This window comes from Mustela nivalis (assembly GCF_964662115.1).
Source record: "Mustela nivalis genome assembly, chromosome: 1".
Lineage (NCBI taxonomy): Eukaryota > Metazoa > Chordata > Mammalia > Carnivora > Mustelidae > Mustela > Mustela nivalis.
In genome coordinates, this window is record NC_139020.1 from 175977988 (window position 1) to 175999969 (window position 21982).

Genomic DNA, 21982 nt, shown 5'->3' on the forward strand with positions numbered 1-21982 from the left:
CAGCTGTCCCCAAGCATACCAAATATTCTACCCCAACCCAGGGCCTCTGTACTTACCCTTCCCTCTGCCTAAAATATCTTCCCCCAAATATCTGCACGGATCATCCCACATTTCATTCATGGATCTGCTCACATGTTCATGCTACCATAAGGTCTTTTCTGGTCACCGTATCTACAGTGTCACCCACATTCCTTAGCCCCATCATCGCTATTAGCCCTTACTTCCTTGGTCTCTCCTGATGCTTGTCACCACCAGCCTTATCATACACTGATAGATTTATTTATCATCTACCTTCCCAAACTGACTCGACACTCATACACACATATTCTACAAGCACAGGCACTTTGTCACTGTGTCCACAGAGCCCCACTAGTTACTGGCATATAGTCAATATTTAATAAATAACTGCTGAATGAATAAACATTATTAATATCCTGTCTCATTTTCTCTGTGAGTCTAGGTAGTTCCCCTAGAATGAGTTCATTCTAGAACTCATATTAGGAGCCATGCCTTTTAAAAAAAAAATTAGTTTTATCCAAAGGACACAGCAACCTAGAAGCCTGCATATGACCCTGTCTTCCTGCTGGTCCAGGCCCATCTCAAAGCCACCTCTATAGGACTAGCTCTTTAAAATGTCTATGTTTTGTGGCGCCTGGGTGGCTCAGTGGGTTGAGCCGCTGCCTTCGGCTCGGGTCATGATCTCAGGGTCCTAGAATCGAGCCCCACATGGGGCTCTCTGCTCAGTAGGGAGCCTGCTTCCCCTGCTCTCTGCCTGCCTCTCTGCCTACTTGTGATCTCTGTCAAATAAAAATCTTGAGAAAAAAAATAAAATGTCTATGTTTTCACATCTTTCATGTTGCATTATTCCGAACTATTTCGGTTGCCAGTTCAAATAGTCATAAGGTTAAGGAAGAAAAAAGGAGGTGGGGATTTATTAGTTAGTAGAACTGAAAGTCACAGTCCAAGAATAGTTGGAGAAATGTGCTGGAAGGGTTTCTTCAGGGATGCACCTCTTTCCTTCTGTTGCCTTTGCTTTTCTCTGTCTGGTGTGATCCAGACTGATGTTCCCCAAGTAGAGCTAAAGATCGTCATCAGTGTCTCTAAGCTTCTATTCTACCAAGTTAGCAACCTCAGCATCAGAGCTGACCTTAGATAGGGTCAGCGCCACCCAGACTGAATGGCCTAGGAGAGTTTGGGGTGGTTTCATCAGGAAAAGTCAGCTTACTGAAGTTAAAGTAACAAAGTGGGGTTGCTGAGCAGATGAAAACAGTGTGTGTCCAGTACACTGATTTCTCCTCAAATTCTTATCTTCTAGCACCTCTGTCCTAACCCTGAAATATCTAAGGACGGAGAGGAGGGCTTGCTTTTGTGTATCTCTAAGATCCCATGGGGGGACACACTTGGACTAAACAAGCAGGAAATGTTTGGTAAGAGTGACAGATTCACCCCAAGGCCAAGAAGCTCCACACTGAGGGGTGATGTGTTTTTAGGTATTTTCCATCCCAGAAAAATTTGAATTTCCTTTAAGTCTCAGTTTCCTTATTTGAACAAGTCCCCTCAATCCCTTCCTTCTTCCTTGCCTCGAGTCTGCTAAAATCTTACTGCATTAGCTATCTCTTGCTGTGTAACAAATCAACCTAGGACTGAACAACAGCCTGAGAGCAACCGCATTTTTCACCTCATAATTGCCATAAGTGAGAAATCTGAGTCCTGTGATGGTGTTGAAGGCATCTGCCAAAACCTCCAGTCATGTCAAAGCTCTGCCAGGGAGATGTCTACTTTCCAGATGACTCACATGGTTTTTTGCAAAATTCAGTCACTTACTGTCTTTTGGACTGCAGGTCTTAGTTCCCTGTGAGCCAATAGCTCACAGGGACGCCTCCTCCAGTTCCTTGTCCTTTGAGCCCCTCCATGATGCTACTCACACAATGGCAGCTGCTTTCCTCAGAGTGAGAGGGAAAGAGCAGAGTGCCAGCCAGATGAAAGTTACAGTCTTTTGTCATGACAAAAGGAGGTCGTGACATCCCGTCATCCCTTTTGCCATATTCTGTTTGTTAGAGTGAAGTGCTAGGTTTAGCCTGTACTCAAGGGAGTTAATTACATGAGGGCACAAATAGGAGGAATATTGGGGGATAATGGAAGGCTGTCAAAAATGCAAGACACTGTTGTGTCACCTGCAGTTAGCCCTAGTCGATTTTCATGTGATGACAGTTCCAACACCGACTGACTGACTGCACAGTGCCTCACAGTGACAGGCTTCTGAGGCCTCGTAGATTCAGTGGGAAAGAGTGCCATCATCGATTAGTGATGTCTGCCATGGGTGAGACATGGGGGAACGGCAACCTAAATCCACATAATGCTGAGCCCCATTCTAACAGCGTCAAAGCAAGCTTGCCCCGGCCAAATAGACATAACAATTTCTCTCCAGCACCAATCAGAAGAAATGATGCACAGGCAAAAATTCACCTATCTGATAGCTGAGGCTGAATCTGCTCTGGTCAAATAACACATCTTGAGTTACTGCAACCAACCAATGCCTTGTCTTACCGGCTTTTTTTTTTTTTTTTTTTTTTTTTTTTAATAAACATATGCCCACATCCATACTGAGCCATTCTGCTCATTTGCATCCAGTTTCCCACTACAAACATGTTTAAGAAGTGGAGGAAGGCATATTTGTTCTGCTTTTTGGTTTGGTTTCAAGGGTTGGGTGAGGAGCTTGGCCTGGTGGCTGCGGTGGGTCCCAGAGTTCCAGGGTTTCAAACAGGTGTCATGATGGCAGGTAACCAAGTCTCCCCACTCTCAGAACTGGTAACTGTGAAGCCTGGACCTGTGGGTAAAGCAACAGAGAGAACACAGTCACATTTCGCATGGTACTTTCTCTTCCTCGAAAGAACTAGCAACATATTTGGTAAATGGCAAAAACAATAAATAAAATGAAACAAGTCTGATTAAAAACACGTTTGTAAACACTCCCTTCTTTTTCACTTAAGCAAGAGACTAGAGCTGGTTTCCTTTGACTTTACCCCAGAATAAGTGTGTTTGGAATAATGCAATAAATGGGAGAAAAAGAGCAAGTGTCTCTTGCCTTAAAATATTAAATGATGTTCCCAAAATGAAAATACTGCTCTATTCACTGAATGTTATGGCAACAGGGTTATGTTTCACAAACTTCTTTAGAAAGCCTGTTGGCCAAATTCAGTATTGCCGTGTCCTTCCTTCTTTCCTTCCTTCCTTCGGTTCCTTTCCTTCCTTCCTTTTCTTTTTTCCTGCTTTCTTTTCAACCCAGTTGTATTCAAGGCTTAGGAGTTGACAGTGGAGTCCACAAAATGCAAAACAAAGAACCAAGACCAAAATAAGTTGTATGCATGCTTTATTTGAGAATTTATTTTTGTCCCTTCTCTTTGGATTGCTCTGTGTGCTGTGCGGGAACCAGAGCTACCCTGAGACTGAAATTTGCTGAGAGAAGGAAATCTCCACTCCCAAACTCCTCCAAGACCCTCCAGGAAACCAATCTTCCCAGGGTTCGCGTGTTCGTATGGCTACATGTCAAACTCAATCTGTTACAGGGCGTACAACCCCCCAAATCAGCATCTCAGGAAATGTAGCCTACATCCTGTGGCCATCTGGAGCCCGCTTCACCGAGACGTCTATTTTTCACCGGAGAAGTTGCAGAAAGGGTTAATCAATCACTGTGCCAGTTCAAACACCAAGCCTCCCTTCTACCTCCTGCTCGCAGCCGCTTTGCTCCCCAGCTTCAGAGACGGCTGAACGAGGCCCCACATCAAAGCTGGAAACTCGAAGCAAATGTGCCAAAAGCCCAAATGGAAGTGGTGGAATTGGAGACGCCTTTATTAAGTGTCACTTCTTAATCCAGCCCCCAACCAGGCAGAGGCGACGACTGTCACACCCAAAGCAGGATTTAGACATGCCAGGTTGGGTGGAGAGTAGGGCTCCCCAGCGAGATTTCTAGTTCCCCCCTGAAAGTTGTTTCTTTGATAACTCACCTTGAGAATGTGGCCGGACCAAATGACAGCAGCGCCGCCTCGCTGGGGTTCCAGAACAAGCTATGCCCTGGTGCCCTCCCATGGACTCCCTCAGAAACGTGCAGGCGGTCAGTCTGCTCTTCCTTCTTGAACATTTCTTGGAATTGGACACAGATGACAATGCCTCCACTGTTGCGTAGGTCCTCAGAGAAACTGAGGCTGGTGTGGTTCTGTTACCTTTCTTGTCCTGGTTCTTTGCCCCTTAGTGAGAACATTGTCATTATCCCTTAGGGTCATGAATAGGCATGGTCACATCTTCCAGTTTCCCCATCTCTTGCAAATGGGGGCTTCTCAGTCAGATGGGCTTGAGTGAAAATCATAGCTGTGGCGCGGTGTGCCTGCAGGGCTCACTTTTCCTGGTCTCCACTCTACCCTCTGTAAAATGGGGACAAATCAGCATTCCTTGAGGAATCTGAGTTGCTGAGAAGAATTGTGAGAAAATGCGTGTGAAGGCTCAGGACAGCGTTGGCTGTTAATAAACACTCCATGTAGCTGCTTCGTGACTGTTGTCGATCACATATTCATTTAACAAACACTCTCCAGATGCCCTCTCTGTGCTAGACACTGGCTTAGGCAACTGGTGGCAGTAATGAAAAAAATAGGCAAGATCTTGGTTTCCCTGGAGTGTGTGATCTCATCAACAGAGAATTTAAAGCACACGAATGAGTAGACAAGAACATGTAGAGGCTACTGTGATAAAGTCCTGAGGCTGGCACATGGAGACTAGGAGCTCTGGAAAGTTCCTCTGAAGATGAAAGGACTGAGTCCAAGATCTGAGTCTCAAGAGACATCAGGCATGTGAGCATTCCAAGCAGAGGCCATGATTCAGGACAGAGCTTGGCATGTAATCTGTGGACAGAGAGAAGGCTGATGTTCTCAGAGCACAGGGAGAAGGACGTGGCAGTGGCCTTATTTCTGTACAAGTTTGAAGTGTTCACAGGACTTAAGGAGTAATTTTGCACTTCACTCCCTACCCCCCTTCCTTCTCAAGTCTGTCCGTCTGTCGCTCAGGACAAGGGCAGAGTTCCTTGATCCATCCCTCTGCCGCCCAGAAGCCCCCTCTGGCATTCATAAAGGCACAGATTGTTTCCAAGAGAAATGCAGAACCTCAGAGCCAAGCAGCTTTGAAATCTCTGGAGGGAAGTTCACACACATACCAAAGAAGGCAAAGTAGAAGCATAACTTTTTTTGTTGTTTCTCCTTTCCCAGAAGTAAAATGGACATTGTGACTGTTACAATACATGGTGACTGAAATCTCAGCTTCATTTTCTTTGGTTTTTCATGCCTGGTACAAAGGGCTAAACATCCGATTACTATCTGCGTGGCTTTTCTGTGAGGTTCTGTGTGTTCTGACAGAGAGAATAGGTCATGAGGAATCGTGTCCCACGACTGGCTTTTCAGTTCTGCACCTTCATCGCTGTGTGACCCTAGTTAATTTACTGACCCTCTCTGAACAAAGCCTCTCTTTCTTCATCTGCAAAGTAGAGATCTTAATATTTGTACTGTAAGAATTCTATTAGGCTTAGTAGGTGGAGCACTTAACATGGTCCTGAAAGCAGGTAGAGACCCTCAGCGAGGAGACATTTGAGCAGAACTAACAGTAATGTAAGTTCCTAGCTCAGGGCACAGCAAAGTGCTGCCCATGTGCCAAATCAGGACTATTGCAATTTTTATAAATAAAGTTTTATTGGAACACAGCCTCACCTCCTTGTGAATCCTTTGTCTGCCACTGCTTTCCTGCTACCTCAGCTGAGTTAAGTAGTTACAACAGAGGCCATAGAGGGCCCACGGAGCCCAACTTACTCTCTGGCCCTTCACAGAAAAAGTTTGCCGATCTTTGCTCTTGACTCCAAATGTCAATGCCTTTTCTAGTGTTTCGAGATGCCTGAAACCTTGTTCCATGTCACAGAGTTGTCTTGGGTTCTCTGTCGTGACTTGCTCATGGCAGGCCGTTACTACAGTAATTCATTTGAATTAAATACACACACACACACACACACACACACACACACACACACCTATTTACCAATCTTGGTGTTGCTCAGCCTTTTATTCTTCCCAGAGAGCCTTTCCTTCTGTTGCATTTTTTTTTTTTTCAGACCCTTTCGGTCCCTTTATCTGTGCGGGGCGGACAGATGCTGTAGGTTTGCAGTCACCCACATCACCTTTGCCCTTTGCCGGATCTCATGTTCCTGGGTTGAGCAGACCCTGCTGACCAGCCGGCGCCTGTGCCTTCTATCCAACCCTCTCCGCCCCTCCCCCACAGGTGTCAAACTGTGGAAGTGGCTATTGAGACCTTCTAAATGTCCCCAAGCAAGAATTGCAAATAATAGACCAGCCGGTAGGGGTCAGATGGTGGGATGCTAAGCCAAGCAGCCTGGACTGGACTATCCTACAGTGTCTACCGCCCCTCACCCCCTCCTCCTCCTAATTCCATGTCCCGCCACTTTATTTTATTTTTTTATTTATTTGACAGACAGAGATCACAAGTAGGTAGAGAGGCAGGCAGAGAGAGAGAGAGAGAGAGGAGGAAACAGGCTCCCTGCAGAGCAGAGAGCCCAATGTGGGGCTCGATCCCAGGACCCTGGGATCATGACCTGAGCAGAAGGCAGAGGCTTTAACCCACTGAGACACCCAGGCACCCCCATGTCCCACCACTTTAGCCTGGCTTCTTCCAGCCCAGACCCCCTGGCCTCCTTCCAGTTCCTCAGTCACCCGTAGTCACTTGCTCTAGCTGTTCCCTGTTGGATACCTTCCCTCAGACAGAGGACCTTCTTTCATGAACCTTCTCCTTGAGTCCTGCCCTGACCACCACACTGAATACTGCAAACAGCCAGCCCTAGGAACATTCCTGCTGGATCTCCCAGAGGGGCTTGAGTTCTCCCATAGCATTTCTGACCTTCTGCTGTCCTCTACTGCGCACTTATTATGCTCATTGTCATCTCCCCCATCATAGTCCCCAAGAGCAGGGACCGTGATGTGCTTTGCTCCTTGCTCTATTCCAATCGAGCCCAGAACTTACATATTTACTGATTTACCAAACACACTGCATTTATTCTGTGCCTGACACTGTTCTAACCTCTTTAAACATACCTACTTACTTAGTGGTAGGTACTCAATAAATCCGTCGCAGAATTGGGAGACTAGAGAGAGACAGCAAGTGTACAAGGGTTCTGGAGTCAGACAGAGTGACATCCCCACCGTGCCCCTGACACAGTCCTGCTGTATAACCCTGGGCAAGTCACTTGAACTCTCTGAACATGAGTTCTTTTTCACTGAGAAAAGAGAAATGAGAATTCTCGTTCGAAGAGTTGATGGGAGGGTTAAAGAGGACGTTGTTGGAAAGGTCTGGGTATCATTTGGGGCACAGAGAATGAGCTAATGGTGGTAGCACTTTGGTAGTGATGGTGCCGTGTCACTAAGCAGTCTTGAAGTGCCAGGCAGGCCATGACTTCTTGTTCCTATCACCATCCCTCTTTCTGCAAAGAGCAGCAAGACTTATTAGGATCATCCATAAATGTCAGTTCTTCAAGCCAAATTAAGGAAGGAGAAAAATTTAAGAAAATTTTTAAATTTAATTTAATTTAATTTAAAATTTAAGAAAAATTTTCTTGGGTGACGTTTCCTTGAAATTAATGGGAACTATTTCAAAAATTTCAGTTCTAGTAGCTTTCATGTGTGTGTATGATATTGTGGTAAGAACACTTAACATGAGATCTACCCTCTTAACAAATTTTTAAGTGTGTAATACCATTATTAACTGTAGGCACAATGTTGTACAGCAGATCTCTAGAACTGGGTGACTTTGTATAACTATAGCTTTCTACCTATTGAAAAGTTCTACCCCATTTCCTCCTCCCCATGGCCCCTAGAGACCACCATTCTACTCTCTGCTTCTACGAGTGTGATGATTTTAAATACATCGTATAAGTATTTGTATTTGAGATACTACATCTAAGCGTTACAGTGTTTATCTTTCTGTGACTGATTTTCCCACTTAGCACGAGGTCCTCCAGATTAGTCCCTGAAGCCTTGGGTGGCAGGATTTCCTTCTCTGTTAAGGATGAATAATATTCCACTGTATGTATGCTGCCTTTTTTCATACCCTCAAAGAAAACCCAAGAATGAGTAATTTAAATATAAAAAATGGATTTATTTAGCTATTCAACAACCATTTTGTGTATTTATTGATCACCCGATGTGAGCTAAAAGCCTTGTCCCAGAAATTGAGGACACATGGTAATTACTCTACTTCGGGTAACCACTATCCTACAAGTCACACTGGTATAGTGACGATGGATGGGCTAACCACATCATAAGTGTTCTGATGAGGAAATACAGACCCAACAGACATGCGCATCTCCTGTGGTTAGTGGCCACTGATCGTTATCTTTCAAGTCCCATATACTGTGCTGTACACTGGCGGGTGTTCATATTTACGGTGTACCTGTGATGTACTTTCTATCATTATTCACTTTTTGTAGGGAGCAAATGAAGTTTAAAGAGGTTAAACTGTCCAAGACCAGTTAGTAAGAGACAGAGGCAGGAATTAAACTCCAAACTCAAGCTCTTTACCCAGGCATAGATCAGTGAGAGGCTGACACTAGCTCTTCCTACATATAGTTGATGGGCACTTTCTAAGTTCATTGCCTTTTTAGAATGTGTTTTCTCATCTGTACCACTGTAAGACCATTAGAAGAAGCAGAAAAGACAATAAACAGAAAGTCATGAGCTAAGACCTAGCCCATGGTATGCTATAAATGTTAGTTCTCATCCCTCTTTCTTCTTAAATAACTTTTTGATTGTAGAGTCCTAAGTGGATGTACAAACATATACACCAAATAATTACAATAATAACAGCTAATATCAGTGAAGTACTCCCTATGTGCAAGGCATGGTGTGAAATTCTTCTCATGGATGAACTTACTGTTATCAGCACAGTAACCTTTCGGGTAGTTGCTATTCTTATCTCTTTCTGCAAAGAAGACAGAGGCACAGAGATCCTAGAAAAATCTCCCAAGGTCACAGAGCTCTTACAGGGCAGACCAGGATTTAGTCCCTGGTGGTCTGGTTCCCGAGCCTGCTCTTAACCATTCCATCATCTAAATATCATCCAGAAAAGGGTGGAAGATACCCTTAGAAGTGGCTACTGGTGGTAGTGGTACCACCATTTTTAAGATTCCAAAAACCTAGGTGATTTACTTGTTCTCAAAATAATGCAATAGTATTTATGCATTTATTTTCACATTGGGTAGCTTTTTCTGCATTATTAGCCTCATGTTGCTGATGGTCCCATACATTTCCCTTGTAACATCAGTCAATCTCACGATAAGGTCTGCATTATTTTTCTTAGAATGTACTCCTCTCACCCCCCTCCCCCCACCCCCCCACCATCAGCTAGCTCAGCATGGGTACACAACCAAGTACTGTAAATGGGCCCTCAGATCATTTCAGCAAGCTTGCAACACCTCCCAACAGTTGTAATAGAGCTCGTGATTTAATTTTGGAATGAAAGATTGGGAAGCTCTCTCCATACTGCTACTCCCCAAAGCCACTCAGATATTTCTATGTCATTAACTGAAAGTCATGTCCACTTTCTCAATGATTCTGTCCAACTCAATAAAGCACGTCACCCAAATTACAGAAAATACTTCCCATTCTCCCACAGGATTACCCCAAAAAGACTTAAAGACAAGGAAGGAGGAAGGGGAGTTATTCTTTTATGCTCCTTTTCAAAGTTGCAAATCTTAGTCAGGGCCCCCAAAACTTGAGTTACCTCATCTGGACGCCGCTTTGCAAATCAATTGGTCCTTTCTCGGGCAATGAAATATTCGCTTACTTCTCCTAATGAGTGTGGTTTTGCAGACTGTAATTTCTCCGCAGCTACATTGCCAGGGCAGGTTTCAACAGAAATATGCAAACAATAAAGCACGACAGGGCACGCAGAGTTGGGTCATAAAATGCACGTCCCCTGTGTGCTGTGAGGCAAGACGCCAGCGGCCTTGTGCCCTCAGCCACCTGTGTGCGATTCCAGCCGATCATCTGTGACTCACTGGAGGCTGATCAGACTGTTTCTGTCCTGAGGCCATTTTATTATAACGTTCGGTTGTGAATTTCATTAAGTTTTACAGTCCGACACGTGTGTGTTTATAACAAAAGCTATCTCCCCTTGTGGGATGACATTTGTTTTTATAAAACAAAAATTAAATCCAAATCTAAGCTTACGGAGGTTTAGAAAAATGTGTGTGAAAAACAATAGGAGATAAATTGTCAGCATTGACCAGCATGAAATGTAAATCAGTGTCCAGGGGGAGACTTCAAGAGCCATTTCTGGCATCACTCATGATGCCATAGGAAACATAGACAAGGACGTCATGGAGGCGTGCTCTATGGGCCATTGAGTAGCTGGATACTGAACCCAGCCAGGGTCAAGAAACACCCAAGGAGGAAAATACAGAATTTTGCCCTGGCAGCCAAAAAAACAGTATTTCTTTCTTCATTACAGAGGTGGGCAGATCCGAGTTGCCCTCTCCCTCTGTGCTAAGGGAGAGTCAGGGATCCCTGCCTTTGAGCTTCCCGCCTTTCTCAGGGTGATCCTGATTTAGGGGAGGCACAGGGACCCATCAGATACTGTGTTCCCCTCTCTGTCTCATGGTACTGAACAGTTAGGCCTCAAACCCTCTAAGAAACACATACAATGTCCATATCTTATATTTGGGTGAATTGTTGAGTTCAGGAGCTGGCAAATGTTCCTGGTCGGAAGCCAGTATACATAGAGTAAATATATTGAGCTTTCCTGGCCCTACAGTCTCTCCCCTTAGTCCTCAACTCCGCTCTTATAGTCCAGAAGCGGGGTTAATACAAACATGGAGGAACATGATGAGGTTTTAAGAAGGATTTTTTCTTTAACTGAAATTTGTAACTTATTTATTTTCACACATTACAGAATATTATTTTCTTTTTTAAATGAAAGCATGGAAAAATTTGAAAACCATCCTTGGGTTACAGATTGGTCTGTACAAAAATAGATTTGGCCTACGGGCCATGGTTCGCTGATCCCTGATCCCTGATCTATCAGAAACCCTGGGGTGGACGTGGGAGATTGCTACTGGGTAACCTGGTAAGCTTTGCTTCTTTGCTTCCGTAAGGCTACTTCTCCAGTGGGCTGGAACAGAAACATTCAAGAGGTCAAAAGCCAGTGGCAACTTTCTCATTGACATTCTGATATTTAATAGTATACTCAACCTGGGGCAGGTGGGTGGTGCAGTCAGATAAGCGACTGACTCTTGATTTCAGCTTAGGTAGTGACCTCAGGGCCATGAGATTGAGTCCTGCATGGGGTTCTGCCCACACTGTGGCATCAGCTCGAGATTCTTTTTCCCTCTTCCTCACTCATGCTCTCTCTTTCTAAAATAGATAAATAAATCTTTAAAACATAATATACCCAACCTAAATTATGATTTTTGTGGAGATCACTAAGTATATTTACTTTTGACTTTTATAAAGGTAGTTAATAACTATTGTTACCTCACCTGATCTTTGGCAAGATCTATTTCTCCCTGCCTATGTGGTCCAAAGCCCCATTCCATAAACCTTAAGAAGAGATACAGTTGCTACACCTGAAATCAAGTTAGGGCAAATTCTCTTGTTCAGCCAGTAGTCACTCCTCTCCCCACTCCAAGGGAGAGGTAGTCTCCCCTCACCCCACCCCCTTCTTTTTTTTTTTTTTAAGATTTTATTTATTTACTTGACAGAGATCACAAGTAGGCAGAGAGGCAGGCAGAGAGAGAGAGAGAAAGAGAGAGGAGGAAGCAGGCTCCCTGCGGAGCAGAGAGCCCGATTCAGGGCCCGATACCAGGACCCTGAGATCATGACCTGAGCCGAAGGCAGAGGCTTAACCCACTGAGCCACCCAGCCCCCGCCCCCCTTCTTTGATGTTAGGTTCAACCAGATGACTTAATTTGACCAGTGGAGGAAGAGAGGTAGCAGTTCCAGGCATAGGCCATGCGAGGAATGGTGTGTTCCCATCAGCCCTTCAGGAGCTTCTGAGCTCCTATATGAGATGATTATGCCCGGAAGAGCGGCCGTCCCTTCCGTTTGACCCCAGCATGAGAGACCCTGGAGTCAGCCTCACTTTGACTGACAGCCTCGAGCAGGGCCACCCCAGCTGACCCACCGACTCACAGCCAGAAGCAGGGCTGTGCCCGCCAAGCCACAGTCCAGGGACCCAGAAATGAATGCTTATGGTTGCATGTCCCTGAGATTCGGGGTGATTTGTTTTGCAGCGTAATTAAGGCAATAGCTGACTAAAACACAAGTTAATGGCAGAGCTGAGACAAAACCCCAAATTTCCTAAACCCAACCTGCTTTACTTGCCATTTAACTAGAAGGAAAATAAATTCACAGAAGACAGCCCCTGGCTGTAGGATATCTTGTCGGTGTGGCCTCAACAGTCACCATTTCCAGAACAAGGTAGATTGGGTATTTGTGGGGTGAAATTATTGATGAACCCTATTCTGTGTCAAGCCCCTGAGCTCGCCTGGCATGTGTGCCTCTCCTCAACCACGTCCCGATGCCCATGCTCTTGGCTTCCTACGTGTCGCCCCTCCTCCTTTATATAATTGTTGTATTTCTTTTTTTCTTTCTTTCTCTCTTTGTTTTGACTGCCAGCAAAGCTTGGCACACTGTGAGAGAGAAACCTCTTTTTGTTTATCTTGAAAATGGATGTGAGAGAAAAAGATCATCTCTAAGTGGAAAGGCAGTGTTAGAAAGAGAGAAGGAACATACCCTTAAATTACTAAAGAATGATGCAAGTCACATCAGAGAACACAAAAGAAGCCCTTGGGAAGACTAATGAAATTGGGGGTGTCTAGAAGTTTCCGTGCTCATATGCGCATCTTCCAACTGTCCAGAACCAGCTCACTTCGTGTTCTTGAAAAGTTGTAAATTTGGTGCTAAGCTCGATTTAATGATTGGCCTAAATAGAGTCGATATTTGACACAAAGGTTGTATACTTGAGAAGGACAATTCAGAAGAAGAGAAAATGGATTCAGTTGAACTGCCCTATTTTCCCCTGTTGTCATAATAATTTTCCCTGGGCACAGTGGTTTGAGAGGAGAACTTGCTGAGGAAACCATTTGGGTTTTTCCCTGTTGGTTCTGTAGCCATTAAAATCATTTTAAAAAACAATTTCAAAGGGGTGCCTGGGTGGCTCAGTGGGTTAAGAATCTGCCTTCAGTTCAGATCATGATCCCAGGGTCCTGGGATCAAGTCCGTTGTCAGGCTCCCCACTCAGCTGGTGGAATTTTGATCAGGATAGCATTGAAAGTATAGATTGCTCTAGGCAGTATAGACATTTTAACAATGTTTATTCTTCTGATCCATGAGCATGGAATGCTTTTCCATCTTTTTGTGTCTTCTTCAATTTCTTTCATGAGTGTTCTGTAGTTCCTTGAGTACAGATCCTTTACCTCTTTGGTTAGATTTATTCCCAGATATCTTATGGTTCTTGGTGCTTTGCAGATGACATGATACTTTATATGGAAAACCCAAAAGACTCCACACCCAAACTACTAGAACTTATACAGCAATTCAATAATGTGGCAGGATACAAAATCAATGTGGCAGGATCAAAAATTGAACAGAAATCGGCTGTTTTCTTATACTCTAACAATGGAAAAAATAGAAAGGGAAATTAGAGAATCAATTCCATTTACTATAGTATTAGTATATTCCCTTTAGATTGCTACCAGTTTCCTAGAAGCATCAATAAAGAGCCATAAATAGGGGTCCTTCTAGACCACTAATAAATGGAAAAATAAAAGCCAGAAAGGCATCTGTAAAGCAAAGTTATGCTTTGAGCATAGTGTAACTCAGCACTGTAAGAAAAGAGCAATCTTGAAAATTAATGGTCTCCTTCATCATAAGTAAAAATGGGTCAAGTCTGCTGACTTTCCTGTGAAAGTAGGAAATTATTCATGCAATGTGATCAATTGTCCTCAGTATGACAATAAGGACAGGTAATGTACTGGGTCAAATATTGGGACCTCAAATAAAAGAAAAATGGTGGTTTTTAAGCCTGGGGTTTTTTGTTTGTTGTTTGTTTGTTTTGCCTTTTTTTTCACTTTTTCTTTATTTTTTTAAAGATTTTATGTATTTATTTATTTGACAGACAGGGATCACAAGTAGGCAGAGAGGCAGGCAGAGAGAGAGGAGGAAGCAGGCTCTCCAAGGAGCAGAGAGCCCGACCCGGGGCTCGATCCCAGGACCCTGTGATCACAACCCGAGCTCAAGGCAGAGGCCTTAACCCACCAAGCCACGCAGGTGCACCTCACTTTTGCTTTAAAAAATCACCAAAGTAAAGATGAGGCCAGCAACCTCGTAGCCATTATTTACATCAAAATGAGATTAAAGCAAAATCATTGGTGTATTCTTGTTGGTTGTGCCTGACACCCAGGTTCCAGGGGGGCAAGTAAAGCCCCAGTCCTCCCAGCAGTCCCCTGACCATGCTGCACTTCCTGGTGTGACTTACACTGATGAGGGCAAAGGGAGGTTTACCTTTTCCTAATTCACACAGACGCCCTCTAACATCACTAAGTCAAGCATCTGCCGTAGGGGATGCCATTTTCCTATTCACACAAACGCTCTAATGTGGGCTAGTGGCCTCCCAAGCCAAAGCAAAGTGATTGCCAAATACTACATTTGAGCAACAAATAATACTTAGAATTCTCACCGGTATTGTTCATGAAAGTGAAGTGTTCATGAAATTGTGTTTTAATTCTGGGCCTTGTCCAACAATATCATGGAGTTCTGTTAACTGAGCAATAGCATTCTTGCCTTTTCATCCACATTGTTTTGCTCTGTGGATGCCATACTTTGCTGGCTGAGAAAAAACTGGGCCCAGGATTAGTGACTAATGAAATGGTCCTTTGGAAGAACCTACCGAATATGACTAAGCCCATCTAGTTACACTGCTGGTTTGTTCACTAGGAATGGGCGTATCTCTTTTAAGCCCAACCCAGATGAGCTTTTAGTTGTGGGCTGTTAAAGGAATCCCAAATACTGTTAAAGTGGGATTTCTTATATGTTCTTGAAGATTCATTCAGGTTTACTCAGCCTCCTCCTTACCATATCCATAGTCTGGTAGTTTTCTATTTAAATTTTCTCATTGGAATAACCTAACTCAATGGAATATTTCAAATGCAATACAATTAAATGTGATATAACATTTCTTAAGGGCAATTTTATTTAAAATAAGGCCTGGAAATACTAGATCCTTTTGAACCAGCAGTTCTTGGCAACCTCTTGGCCATGTCTCCTTTCATAATACTCATCTTCATTCAGTCCTTTGTTCTAGAATTTTCCTTCCTGTCTCCAAGTCTCTACACCTACTATTCTTTCTCCCTGAGATCCTCTTCTTTTCTGTCTTCCCCTAATTATTTCCTGTTCATCCTTCACATCCCAGCTCCAGTATGACTTCCTTGCATGACTTCCCTAAATTATTCTTTCCACATTTGATTCATAGCCTGTGTCTTCCATAAGGAGGTCAACAAATCTGTATCTCCAGAACCTCAACCAGGGCCCATCACTGAGGAAACATTCACCAATTGTTAGGATCTAAGTGTTTTGTGTCTACCCCACAAATCACGTGTTGGAACTCTACCCCTCAATGTGATATTATGGGGAGGTGAGTCCTTTGGGAGTTAATTAAGTCTGATGAGGTCTTTAGGGCCTTCCTTACAGAAAGAGGGAAAGAGACAAGAGCTGGCTTGCTCTCTCTCTCTCTCTTTCTGTCATGTGAGGACACAGAGAGAAGTCAGCTGTCTGCAAGTCTGGAAGGAAACTTTCACCGGGAACTGAAGCTGCCACTACTTTTCTTTGGAACTTGCCAGTCTCCAAAACTGGGAAATAAATATCTGCATTTTAAGTTTCCAGCCTGGTATTTTGCTACAGTAGCCCAAGCAGATTCAGACAGCAACTATTCATTGACGGACAGATGAATGAAAGTGTGAGAGGAAGAAGCAGAGAAGGGAAAATTTATCTGAAGGATAAATTAAATATAAATAAACAGATACCTGTTTAAGATTTAGCCATCAGGATAAGATGAGACCAGTAACGGTGAGAGCAGCAGGCAGGAAACCAGTACTTCTCACATGAGTATTCTACATGCCTCCACCAGAAACACTCTGCTGTTAGAGGGATGGCCTCAGCATATTGTTAGACACATGAAAAAGGTTGGAAGGCAGTATTTACTGCATGGATCGCACTTTCTTTTAAGAAAAGTATAATAGAACAACACAAATGTGCACAATAATCTAGAACAAGGACCAGAAGCCATCAACACATTAAGAATAGCTGTCTCGGGATGGTATAAATCTGGGCGATTCCTTTCTTTTCTTTTGCTCACCCATATTTTCTCGTTTCTCCACAATTAGCATGTGCCACTTATGGGCACCATATGTCGCTTTCCTCCCACACAGGCTCCATTTTCCCCTCACGTCTACTTTGAGGCAGCCTCAGTAAGTAGCTTTTTGTGTTCTCCAAAAAAGAATCTGCTTAAACTGTGAGCACTGGGGAGCAATGTAAATTCTGTGGAAGTTTTTCAGTGAGGCAAAGGGGATGCTTCTACCTCAGAGCCCACAGTGATGATTTCAAAAAAAAGGTCCCCACAAGACAGTCTCTCCTATCCAGGCTATTTTCTAAGTATTCAGTGGGTTTCTCTCTTTCTCATCCCACCCCCACCCCATGGCTTCTCAATCTCTCTTGGCCCCTTGCCTCGACTCCAGCTTCTGATTCTTATAAATGTAAAGTCACTTCCTTCTTCTGCGTGAACACTTGTCCCGGCCCCACACTTGCTCCAACCCCATAGCCGGTTGAATGTAACTTCTCAGCAAAGGCCACATTTCCTCAGTTAAAAAAAAAATCCTCAAACCAGCTGCTGAGAAGACACAATTTCATCCATGTTGTTATGCATAAACAATAAAATTTAAACCATAATTATATAAAGATGAAAAGGTTTGTGTGTGATTTATCATTTTCCCACAGAGTCTCTATCACTTCCTAGTGAAGACCATTGCTGGCCTTTAAAGCAGAAAGATTTCAATGAAGAACAGAAGTATAGACCACAGCCTGATCCAAGATTTTGCTGATCTTTCAGGAACATGATCCACTACACATTGGTCTAGTTATCAAGTTTCCCATCATCCTCTAGACATTGGTTTTCAGATTCTCCAAGCTGGTAGAACTTTCGAAAATCTTCTTGGTGGAATTATAGGGCATCTTAAAGGGCTTGGCACAAATACAAAAAATAAATCTACAGAACTCCATTTTCTTTCAGAAGTCCCCACTGTTGCCTTTTGAGCCTTAAGAAATTCACAGGACCCCGTAAAAAGCCACAGTTCTTAGTAATTGAGCAGAAATAGAAAGGGGCTGAGAATGGCCAAGTTCTAAAGCATTTTCCAATCATTCTAATGCTAATTCACCCAGTTTCCATCCAGAGCTCCCATATATAGCTGAAGTCAGAATTCCTTTCCTTGTTGTAAATAATCAGATGTAACCTTTGTCAGTTTTCAGTAAAAGCAGCTTTCTCTTAACTATAACACGCCAGGTCCCGTGCTAAAGCTTACCATGCATCCTTCCATCCAATTCTCCCAGTAATCCTTTCCACATTGTACAGATGCCATTCCTGTCACTATTTTATTGGATAACGAGGGGTTAAATGACCTATATAAATTCCCATAGACAGTGGAGGTTGTGTTTGAAGCAGTGGCTGACATCCAATCCACGACTCCTAACTCTTTGAAACATTCCTGCTTCCCCTATAAATTTAAATCTTCTCTGCCTTCCTTGTAGCATATAGCTAGAGAGAATTACATGTTGTCCTTAGAACAGATGCACTAATATTATATTTGCAAAAAAAGGTTTTCTGTTGCTCTGGCCCACTTATTTTTTTAAGTGACCCCTATTAGATAGCAGTTAAACATCTGTGTTTCCAGATGGTTGGGAAGAACATCATGTGTGTTTCATCCCCTAACACTGGAACTCCTAGAAACCAAGGAGAGTAAATTCAAGGACTGTTATTATGGAATATATTAATATTTCATTCCAAAGTCTTGGTCTTCTGAAATTAAAATTGTCATATGCTGTATCTTTTAGAATGTGTGCATATCTACACAAGAGCATAAAATTGCAATTTTCCCAAAAGATTGTTAAAAGGTATACACTAGTGCTCTATCCTTTCTTAACTCTATAAGATCAAAAATATTTAAAATTATTTGTCCTTTAGAATCCGCTGTTAAAACATATAAAAGATAGAACATACAATTTGTTCTACAAGATAGAATTTTATGAATACAAAACTTCTTACCTTTTCATATAAACATGTAGGTATTTTCTTCCAGGTCAGACTCAATTAACCCTCATGATGTCTTCATACAAGAACTATTTGTGATTCAGCAAAAGACAAAACAAAAGTTTTGATGAAAGTGGTAATACTTTGGGGTTTCATTTTGCAAGTACAAACTCAAGGATAAAATTTAAAGGGTATCCTAGTTACTATCCAAAATCTTGACTCCCACTATGAAATATTATTGTCTCACACAGAAATAAAGTACGGAGGGGGGGAATTTTTTATCTTCACAGTCCTTCTAATTTTTCTTAAATGTGTGCTTATGGCATCAAAAATTAGATATCCAGAGGTACTTTTTTAGCCCTGCCATCCATCCAATTTGAGTTCCAATTTTGGTTCCACTGGACACTAGCTGTGTGACCTTGTGCAAGTTCTGTAACCTCAGCTGCTATGCTTATAAAATAAGGATTATAGAGTTAAAGCGTGGATGAAATGGGATAACATTTTCAAAGTTCTAATGTCCAGCAGACTGCCCAGCACACAGTAGGTGTATAATGCATAGTCACTCTAATGATCATGATCATTTCCAAACTTCCTCTAGCCACTTCTCAATATCCGATTGCCCTCTATGAATGCAAATCCACTAGTCCTACCCTCATCCTACCGCTCTGGGATACACAAAGTTCTGGTCATTAACAGTCATAATCCTCAACATGGTATTGTTTAATGAGCCCTTTGGGTCTTCCTTGGCACTCTAAATTTTCTACTACCCACCTAACTCTTGGGATGAAAACACTATCTCAGGAAGATCTTTCACATCATGCAAATTTCTGAGATACTACCTAATACTAAGTCTTTAGTTTATATTACCTAACTCTCATGAGGCAAGGATTGTTGAGAAAGAACAACACAATACAGATAAGTTTTGATGAGAGAAAAGGACAGGGAAAAGAACTTAGTAAAGTTGGCGTCAATGGAACACATGTCAGAGGGATCAGCACGCCTACCATTTTATAAGTAACAGAAGAGGTTCCTTGTTTCCTGCCTCACCAGTTCAGTGGCTGGGTGTGAGCCCCCTTCTGTTCACAGTCTAGCTTCCCTTCCAATGCTCAGTCACCAGGACCGAGTCCACATCCATTTTCCCCAATACATACATACCAGACCTCATGAACAATTGTATATTATAGTCTCTAGCCCCTGAGAGTAGTACTTTCTGAAATGGTTCACGTGCATGAAAACTGCTTGCAGACCTTGTTAAAATGCACATTCGGACTCGGGAGGTCTAGGGTGGGGCCTGAGGTCCTGCATTTCTAACCACCTCCCAGGTGATGCTGATGCAATAATGAGAAAACGAACTCTGAGCTTCCAGATCACTTTCCTGGTGACCTCATGAGTTCTGACCACAAGCCAGTGCAAAGGGAAGGCATGTATTTCATCTCTATTTTGCAGGTGAGGAGGATAATGTGCATGGCACTTAGATGCCCTCTGAAAGTCAGGTGGGCAGACACTCAGTCTGAAGCCAGCATTCTTCCAGCGGCACGGTGAGGCCCTCACTTTGATTCTCAGGGCCTTAAGTGTCATTACTGACTTGAGATCAACTCACAAATACATCTTAGAGGAAAGAGAGTGAATGGTGTAGCTAGCTGACTTTTCTCTCTCGTGTTCCTAGATCTGTTATCTATTCCATCTTGCCTGCCTGTTGTCACACTATGCCTCTTCTCTGTTCATAATCTTCACTTTGTGAAAGCATATGGCACAGATGGGCCACTTCACAAACAAATACTTACTGATCTTTCATCTGGGCAAGGCACTGAGTGATGATCTAGGGATAACAGGATAAGATGTGTTCCTGCCCTCAAAGAGCTTTCATGATATCAAAGACCGACGTCTATGCCAATTGCTAAAGTAAAAGGCAAGCCATGGCAGCACGAGACATGATGTGACAAAAAGAATAAGGGAAGTGAAATGAAAGCACCAAGAAGAGAGCCATTCGTTTCTGGAGTAGATCAGGGAAGATTCTTCTGGAGACTGTATTTGTGGGTTGACCTTTAAACTAAAGCAGGATTTCGACATGTGGGAAAAAATGTGGAGGAGGAGGAGGAGAAAGAAAAGACAGATTGCAGGCATGAGTAAAGGCTCACTGGAAGATTTTCTCATTTGAAATGGTTAGTCTCCTTTGCTTCCACTTGTCCATCAGGCTTGTCCATCTGTAACAAAGTCCACAGGAAACACAATACCTTTCCTCTAAGGTACTGGCGGCAGAGTGTAGTCTGGTATCACTCCCCCTCGAAATGGAACGCGTCCAGATTCCCACATCTCATTCTTCCTGAGTCCAATCCACCTCAGGAGAAGTATTACTTTTCAAGAAGGGACTTAGAGGCTCAGATAACAAATCTCTCATTGGTGAGTCATGTTCTTCTTGGCAATCCAGCAGCCCATGGATATTTCCTTTCCAGCCTCTTTCTTTTCCAATCATCCCTAATGGAAACATTGCCTCATGCCTTCCTTTGCCAAATCCTCTGGCTCACCTGATGCCCAACTTCCGGGATTTCTTGCTTGAATTCAATTTCTATCTCCCATAAACAAACTATCCAGGCTATCTTCCTTGAGCTATTTGGGTACTAAGCATAGAAGATGGTACTAAGTTATTGCAAGACAATCTTTACTTTGAACTTTTTTGGGCAATTCAGTTTAGGAACTAACAATAAAGAAGGTGAGGCAGGCAAAGCACTAGGCAAACAGGATATGGTCAATTCATATTAATGGTTGTTGATATTACTGGTTTCCATTTACCAACATTGTTTTGATGAGACCCAACTTCAAGTCGTTTTTCATTTTGCTTAATAAGTGTTCCTTTTTGTGAATTCTCTCCTAATATCTTCTTTCAGGAATGTGGAACATTCTAAACAATCTCTGTTATTTCAAAAAGTTGCCTGAACCAACTCCATGTGAAGAAGAAATCCTCAATAAATAATAGGTGTGTCTGCTTTGAAAGAAAAGGTTCTAGCCTTGGAAATATTGCCCCAACATCCTTCACCACAACCATTGTTAAAATTTCAAATTACTCCTGACTAGCAACTCTTTAAAATATTCTTATATTTTATGTAAGGAGTACCTGGGTGGCTCAGTGGGTTAAGCCTCTGCCCTCAACTCAGGTCATGATCTCAGGATCCTGGGATCGAGCCCCACATTGGCCTTTCTGCTCAGCAGGGAGCCTGCCCCCCCCCCCACCGCCTGCCTCTCTGCCTACTTCTGGTCTCTCTCTCTGTCAGATGCATAAATAAAATCTAAATAAATAAATAAATAAATAAAACGTTCCTATGTTATCTTCAGCAAAGTCTCTCCTTGCCAACATTTTATGAGCTCTTTAAATGAGGGAGAAATCATAGCTACCATCCCTTATAATGAAGTCTTCCTTCCTCTACAGAAAGCATCTGCCAGTTTATCAGAAGTCACTTCCCATCCTTGGAACTCACATCTCAGAATGATGTATAATGTACATGTGTTTAGTAGAGAGAAGGTCAGTCTGAAACAAGGAAATGTTTATTTTAGGAAGAGTAAGTGTAATCCTATTACTTTGAAATAAAAGTAG

At 42.9% G+C, this 21982-nt stretch overlaps 2 long non-coding RNA genes across 4 annotated transcripts; one reads left to right on the top strand and one right to left on the bottom strand.

The window, feature by feature from the left end:
* Positions 1 to 2538: 2538 nt before the first annotated feature.
* LOC309856883 lies at positions 2539 to 19700 on the bottom strand. 3 transcript variants are annotated; one of them, XR_014307381.1, is made up of 4 exons: positions 19398 to 19700; positions 18409 to 18482; positions 16118 to 16231; positions 2539 to 2827 (listed from the first exon to the last, which is right to left on the bottom strand). It is a non-coding gene; the product is annotated as an uncharacterized lncRNA (long non-coding RNA). The 3 variants fall into 3 exon arrangements; XR_014307382.1 differs by lacking the exon at positions 2539 to 2827 and adding an exon at positions 13429 to 13709; XR_014307380.1 differs by lacking the exon at positions 16118 to 16231.
* A 79-nt stretch (positions 19701 to 19779) lies between these two features.
* On the top strand, positions 19780 to 21982 carry LOC309847373. The gene is made up of 3 exons (XR_014302427.1): positions 19780 to 19839; positions 21279 to 21367; positions 21818 to 21982. It is a non-coding gene; the product is annotated as an uncharacterized lncRNA (long non-coding RNA).